Source organism: Solanum lycopersicum, chromosome 1, assembly GCF_036512215.1.
Source record: "Solanum lycopersicum chromosome 1, SLM_r2.1".
Classification (NCBI taxonomy): domain Eukaryota; kingdom Viridiplantae; phylum Streptophyta; class Magnoliopsida; order Solanales; family Solanaceae; genus Solanum; species Solanum lycopersicum.
This window is the reverse complement of record NC_090800.1, coordinates 19,559,193-19,568,028: the sequence shown is the minus strand read 5'-3', so window position 1 is coordinate 19,568,028 and position 8,836 is coordinate 19,559,193.

Here is an 8,836-nt window from a genome sequence, read left to right as displayed (position 1 = left end):
GTGATGTAGTGGCCCCAGTTTGCCCATTACCTCTACCGTTTTGGTGACCACCATTACCTCGACCACCACGTCCTCCAGAGTAACGGCCTCTACCATGACCACCTCTACCTCTAGCTATTGGGGGTCTATAACTTTGTCTGGGACAATTTTTCCTAATATGTCCAATCCCCCCACATCCATAACATTCTTTGGAGTAAATCATAGGCCCCTCGAAGAAGTGTTGACCGGTCTGAGGTGGTCCCCCAACCACAGTCTGTAGTGAAGACTGAATTGGTCGGACTGAGTAACTTCCCGAACCATGTCCTCTAGTGTAAGAACCATTAAACTCACCTCCCTTTCGAAGCCTTTTTGATGTCGATGTTCTGGTGAAGTCGTCTGGCTTCACTCCTTCAACTTCTATCACAAAGTCTACCACTTCTTGGAAGGATTTTGCCGTTGCCGCTACCTGTAAGGCCGAAATCCGCAATTCTGACCTCAACCCCTTCACAAACCGGCGAATCCGCTCTTGAGGACTGAAACAGAGTTGAGTGGCGTATCTGGATAGTGCACGGAACTTAGCCTCATAAGCATTAACCAACATCCTACCTTGCTCTAGGCTCAGGAACTCATCCCTTTTCCTATCCCTCAAAGTCCGGGGGATATACTTCTCCATAAACAAGCTAGAGAACGAGGCCCAAGTCATAGGTGGTGCCTCTATTGGTTTACACTCAATATGTGACCGCCACCACATTTTGGCGTTCCCTTGAAACTGATAACTCACGAACTCAACACCAAACCGTTTGACTATACCCATCTTGTGTCGTAGCTCATGACAGTCAACCAGAAAATCGTAAGCATCCTCAGATTCCGCACCCTTGAAGACTGGAGGTTTCAATTTCAAGAACTTATTGAAAAGTTCATGCTGATCACTTGTCATTATAGGCCCAGTAGTCAGACGTGGAAACGTGCCTATTTCCAATGGAACATCCATGCGGGGGGCCATAGTAGCCGCATGTTGTATCTCCGGAGCCTGAGGTACTGGTGCAGAGAACACTGGGGGTGTCTGGCCCTGATCAGACAACCCGCTACGATAAGCCAGAACCTGATTGATCATCTCTGGGGTAGATTAGGGTGGCAATCCCTCATTCTGCACTTGTTCAGTTTCCCCATCCTCCCCTTCTCTTATTACCTCCTCAGTCGGTGGAGGAGTCACTGCCCTAGTATCAGATGGGCTAGGTGCTCGTCCTCTTCCCGTAGAGGACGTCCTCCCACGACCTCTACCACGGCCTCTTGCCGTTGTTCTTCCTCGAGCCACAGCCCCAGTGGCTGGCTCAGTTGTTTCTTGTCTGGCCGGTGTTGATGTTGGCGTAGTCGCTGCTCTAGTTCTAACCATCTACGAAAGAGAGTGAAGATGGTCAGATACCAATTCGTATCGCCTAGATACCAATTGGACTCAAGTAGTAGCACGAAAGAAAGAATGAAAGAGTGAAATTTTTCCTAAAGTCTTATATCCTCTCAAGGAAAAGTAAAGGCGTCCCCCTACCGTTCCTTAAGACTCTACTAGACCTGTTCTTGTGTGATGAGACCAACGAACCTAATGCTCTGATACCAAGTTTGTCACGACCCAAAACCGGGCCGCGACTGGCACCCACACTTACCCTCCTATGTGAGCGAACCAACCAATCTAACCTTAACATTTCAATGTAATAACAACAGAAAATAATGCGGAAGACTTAAACTCATTAGTAAAATCAATAATCAACTTCTATAACTCAAAAACTTATCATTATCCCTAGAATCTGGAAGTCATCACCACAAGAACATCTACAATCAATGACTAAACTAAGAGTATTCTAAAAGCTATAAATACACAAGAAGCTAGTCCGTGCCGGAGATTCAAGGCATCAAGACATGACGGAGGAGATCCAGTCCAAGCTAGAAGCGTTAGCTCACCCTGAAGATCCGGTATGACGAAGACTGGCTTGAATTACTGTTGAGTCGAAGATGACAGCACGTTTGCTGCATTCCACAGTTAAACAAGAAGAAAACAATAAAAGTAGGGGTCAGTACAAAACACGTGTACTGAGTAGATATCATCGGCCAACTCAAAATAGGGAACATTATATATCAAGTATTATCATAAATCAACAATAAAACTCAACATGTAACAACAACAAGTACTATAATCATCAATAAGTACCATCAAATTCACACATGAGAACTCAAGCCCCAATACTATACTTATTTGAGAATCATGTTCGTTAGATTGAGTATATTAACATCTTTCAAGATTCATTATCTTTCCTCCTCTTGTGTTGGTTCGTGACACTCCGATCCCCTACCACTATATGTCGGTACGTGACACTCCGATCCCCTAATTCTATGTGTCGGAACGTGACACTCCGATCCCCTACATGTGTCGGAACGTGACACTCCGATCCCCTACATGTGTCGGAACGTGACACTCCGATCCCCTACATGTGTCGGAACGTGACACTCCGATCCCCTACATATATCGGAACGTGACACTCCGATCCCCTACATGTGTCGGAATGTGACACTCCGATCCCCTACATGTGTCGGTACGTGACACTCCGATCCACTAAATCTATGTGTCGGAACGTGACACTCCGATCCACTAATATCATTCTGTAAATCATCAAGCCTTCTCTATACCCAGGCATCCTCAATCCCATTACTTTAATTCATCAAGCCTTCTTCTATACCAAGGCATCATCATTAATAATGTATATTAAAGTTTCTTTTCAAGATTTGGAATTCAATATTTTCATCATGCTTATCTTATCACAATCACATAATCATATTCATGCAAACATACAATTAAGCATATAGTAGGGTTTACAATACTACCAATACATATCATTCTCTATTAAGAGTTTTACTATGAAAGCATGAAAACCATAACCTACCTCCACCGAAGATTAGAAATCAAGCAAGCAAGTTCCCAAAGCTTTATTCTTCTTCTCGTTTCTCCTCTTTCTCGTTCGTTTCTCTCTCTTTTTCTGTCTCTCTTTGTTCTTTCTATTTTTCTTATTCAACCCTCTTTCTTTTACCCTAATTAGTATATAATTAAGAATAAAAGGTGGCAATAATACCCCACTAATTAACTTAGGGTTACCTCTTTTAACCCTCAAGAATTTGAGTTATTAATATAAACCCACGAAATCTATAATTAAGGAAAGAATAGTCCAAAAACGTCCCTTAAAACTTCACCAGAAATCCGACTCTGCCTGGGATTTGCGCAACCTGTGACGGGCCGTCGTGCCTGCGACGGTCCGTCCTGCAGGTCGTCGCAGAGTTCAGAGACCCAGATTTCCACCAAGGGTCTGTGACGGTCCGTCCTGCCATTCCGTCACAAAGTTCAGAGAGTTGATTTTCAGTACCCAATTTCAGATTTTCTAAGTGTTTTGAAACGTTGGATCACGACGGTCCGTCACACCTGTGACGGTCCGTCCTGCCATTCCGTCACAAAGTTCAGAGAGTTGATTTTCAGTACCCAATTTCAGATTTTCTAAGTATTTTGGGACGAGACCCCCTCGACGGTCCGTCGTGCCCATGACGTTCTGTCGTGGGGTCCGTCGCTTCTGCCAGTTTTCCCAGCATTGAAGTCTGTTGCTCAAAACTACTAAACGGGTCGTTACAATAATCTGCATATCTAATTGTATAATTGAATTGATATTTTTTCTTGAATACGTGAAAAATACTATCTAAATTAATATTATGATAAAATATTCATATTAAGTACTTCGAAAATAATATATATATATATATATATATATGAAAAAATATTTAAATATACCCTTTTAATCATCTTTTGGAGAAAATGACGAATATATAATAGCAAGAGTGAATAGTTAATATGGTATATCATCAACTTAAGTCATTAATATGATTTAGATCTAAATTTTTGCAAATTTTAATTAATGCATCTAAAATAAGTTAGTAATTTTTTTCTTTTGTTTGTGTTTTTTTAAGTAAAATGTCAACATAAAAATAAAAATATAACTTTATTATGGTTATCTATGCATAAATTATTTTGACTTATACCTGTTGATAGAAAAATCACTATAATGAACTTCATATTTAGAATTAACACTCTCATGAAATTTGTGTATGCATATCTATAGAAACTTTTTAAGCATTAATATTTTTATCAATAATTATTGAAAATTGATAATTTTTGTTGATTCTTTTTTCTATATATATTAATAATTTTTATTTTAATGATTTTGAGTGTTTTTATTTTTATTTTTTGCAGGACTATGAGTTGTGAATTCGCTAGATTTGAAATTTCAATTAAATTTTTTAGTTTTATTCTTGAGATATGGTCAAAGTTATTATACACATATTTGAATTGTAACATTCATTTGATAACAATAGTATCATATAAAAATTATTATTTATTTTACGGAAAAGGGCCTAAAATATCCTCGAAGTATTTAAAATGGTACAAAATTATCCTTCATCCACCTATTGGCTCCAAAATGCTCTTTTCATCCACCTATTGGCTACAATACCATTGTCATCCACCTTTTAATTCAAAATTGACCACTTTTTTAATTGTTTTAAACTTAAACTCTTTAAATATTTTTTAAAATACTTGACGTTCAACTATTGGTTATAATTTAATTTATTAATATAATTTATAAATCAACCCACTATCCACTAATTACTAACTAAATCTCACCCAATTAATAATTCAATTATAATATCAAAATCATCATAAACACTACTAAAACACGACGAAATAATAGATTCCTGAAAATAACATTCAAAATTATTCGAGTCCGAATCGAAGCCCAATTAAATTTAGGTTGAGCCGCTTATTTAGGAGGACATTTTTTTAAAAGATTGAATGAGAAATTTATGATTAAAGGTAAAGAAGTAATACATCTCGAATTAATTCATGCATTTTTTTAAAATATAATTTTTAAAATATTTATTATTTGTTTTACAACCTTTAATATATTATTTTAAAAAAAAGTTACCTATGAAGTAACATCACATAATTGAGATGTAAGAATAATTAAGATAAACATACTCTGACTTTTAAGTTTATCGGTAATTTTATTTAGATACTTGAATGTATGATAATTTACTTTTATAGATATTTTCGCCTCAAATTTTTAAAAACACTCAATTGGTAGTAGCTAATCTATTGTTGCATTAATAATGTGACAGATTTATTAATTTAGAGGGGTTTTATTAGTAATGGGTGGTAGTGGATTGATTTATAAATTATATTAATAAGTTAAATTATAACAAATAGTTAAGCCCCACGTATTTAAAAAAATATTTAAATAGTTTAAATATAAAACCGTTAAATAAGTGGTCAATTTTGAACCAAAAGGTGAATGACAAGGGTATTTTGGACCCAACAGGTGGGTGAGAAGGGTATTTTGGAGCCAATAGATGGATGAAGGATAATTTTGTATCATTTCCAAAACTTTAAGGGTATTTTTGACCCTTTTTCGTTTATTTTATTGTTGATGCAACCAATATCATTGGACAAAGACTCGGTACTAGAAAAATTATTTACCAGAAGTTCATGCATAAGACAACTAAATCTATGTATTTATTTTATTTGATTAGCTATTAATGTGGTATATCATAATATTCTAAAATGTCATGATCTTTAAGCAAGTAATAGTTATAGTATATCAATGACATATTACTTTCTTATTTTTCATTTTTGATAATCAATATCAATACTCTATTAGTAGTGTTTTCCACAAATATTCAATACATATCATTTAAAATTATTTTATACTCACTAAATACGATTTACTACATATGAATAATATATAATCTTAGGTAAATATATATACTAATCCTGAAAATAGTTAATTGAAAATTCATTTGTTTTTTTGTAACATTTTCAATCATCTATTTTTATTTTATTTAAGAGGGGCGAATTCTATTTATATATCTAATAGGCTACGAAAATTACTATAAAATAAAATAAAATTTATCTTTGAAGTAACAAAGATAATTTAAAATTTGAAAAGAAAAATAAAAGTTGCAAACATGCATATTAAAAAAGTATAATAAAAAAAATATTCACACATTATAACTGAGACTTGACTTTGTTTTATCATAAAATAAATTATAGGCGTTATATAGGTCTTTTTTGTTTCATTTGTTTACTGTATTTTGTTTGGTTGGCTATTTAAATTTCGTAAATAAAAGGATAAATTATATAATGATAAACTAATGAATCAAATTAAATAATATAATCACACTTTGATTTAATTGTGCCCTGTAGCAAAGCTTTTGTTAGTCACCTCTCTCCCTCAAACTCTTGCTCGCTACACTCCCGCTCTCTCTCTATCTCGCGCTCGCTTCCTCTCACTTTTATACAAACACAAGTGTATAAAATGTTTTTCTTTTTGTATATAGCGAGAATTTATTTTAATATATACATATTTTTTCGTTCCCCTCTCTCCCCTCTCTCCCCTCTCCCATATTTCGCTCGCCACACTCCTAGATCTCGGTCGCCACCCTCGCCTCTATCACTTATACAAACAGAAATGAAATGTATAAATTGCATTTTTGTTTGTATAAAGCGAGAGAAAATTGTATATACACTTTCAAATCCATATATCTTGGTCCTATACACTTATAATTATACAATACAAATATTTCACTGCCCAATTTTCTTTTGTCATTCTCTCTTTCTCGTTTCATACATACACAAATTATACAATTAATTTATACATAACTGCTTTCTTTTTTATTTGTATAGAGAATTATATAATTAGTTTCATTATATATGTATAGCGAGTTATGCAATTTGTTTTTTTGTATATGTATAGGGAATTATAAATATTTATGTTACTATGAAACGCAATTATGCAAACTTTATTATAGCATACAAATATAAATTTTGTGTTTGCTATATGTAAAAGTTTCTCTAATTAAAATGTAACTTAATAATAAAAAGATTACTTACACGTAAAATCAAGGAATTACTTCACTTTCTATGTTTAATTAATTTCAATTCTAGATATGAAATGCATTTATTAATTATTATTAAATTCTATCTATATTAAATAATATTAAATTATAATTCATAATTTAATCGAATTTTACATTAATAATTTGACTCAAAAATCAATAAATATTGTTTTTGGAATTTGGTTTTGAATTATACATATATAAAACATTTAAATTTCATGTTGATATTTGAAATTTGATCTTTTTTGTAAGAAAAAAGAATACCTTCATAATAGCTTAAAATAAATATTTAGTAACCTAAAAAGTAGTTGATCATAAATATTAGAATACTATTATAACAAAAGAAAGTTATATTCTAAGTCATTGTAACACTGCTAAAATGAGCTAGGTTAAACTAGAGTCTAACATGTGTGTCATGAGTTTATAATGTCTTAATATGATGAATTATTGTATTAGGAGTCATTTTGAAGAGTTTGGAAGTGAAACATCAAGGAACGTCGTAGAGGTTTGAATGTTTGTCTTTGTGTGTTCTAGTGTGCCTTTGCATGTTTTATGTGTTGTTTGGTATCCAAATTCATAGGAGAGGACCCTAACATCAAAAAAAAATTATTTAGGATTGAAACGTCCGGTACCAAATCCCCAAGGACCACCCTAGGGGTCCTTGAGGAGGACCCAACCTTGAGCCAGTAATCTGCCCAAGGCAGCGACAAAATGTACATGGGTGGAACCAGTCTGCATCACGGACTTGGTTCAACAAGAACCAAATTTTGGTCCACGTCACGGGACACAACGCTGAATCCACTTTCTCAAAATTGATTTAAAAAATCATGTTGGAACAACTTCGCATCAAGGATTTGCTCTCCGGCGATAATTTCGAAAATAAAAGTTGAGTTTGACTTGTTTAAAAAGGTCCAATTAATGTGAGAATATTCTCGGTACTTTGGGAGTCTGTTATAAATGGATTTAAGTCATATTTAACCCTTTTCCCAAGTCAAACCCCTAATACCCAATAAAAAATCAAAAATTCAAAACCGTATTCTCTTCCAAATTCTCTCAAACATCCATTGGAGGCCAAACTCAAGCTCAAGCTAGAAGGTGAATTTTCAAGTGTTTTCTTCTCCGAATTTCATGGGATTTTTTTCAATTGAGGTATGGTGTTTCATCCTTGACTATTGTTCCAATCAAGGAGCCAATTTCAAATGCTTTTCAAAGAAGTTCAAAACATAGAATTTCCTAATTTTACTTCTAGCCATAGGTTTTTGCATGAAATGATTTAAATAAATGATTTATGATATAATTTATGTTAATTGAATGTTTTAAGATCAAAATCTCTATGAACACATAAATTACACAAAATTCTAATTTTGGCTCTAATGTGGATAATTTGATCATGTCTTAATTGTATTGAATTCCTGTATAGATTGTATTGGGATATTGACTTATGAATCGATTCTGATAGAATTGTTTATAGGATGCCTTAATTTGATGATATTCATATTTTATGTTGTTGAATCATTGGTATGGTTTAGTTGTTGGATTAGTATTGGGTATATGGTTATTTGTAAGAGCTTTTGTGAAGTGAAATGATTTAAAGGGCTAAGGATGGTGATGCTGATGATGAAAAGGTAGCAAGTTGACCTAATCTCTTCATATTTTGTAGCATTGATATTGAATTGTATATTCCACTTATGGTGGTAGTGTTTTATTTGTTATAATTGTTATGATCATGACCTTGTCAGCATTGTTATGTGAATTGTGATGTTATCATTGTTATAGCTAGTAAAGGTTCTAAATGTGAAGGTACATTGTGGTAGATGTGTATGTGTGATGTGATGTCATGATTTCTCCTAACTGGTTATATGTGATCATGATAGATTAG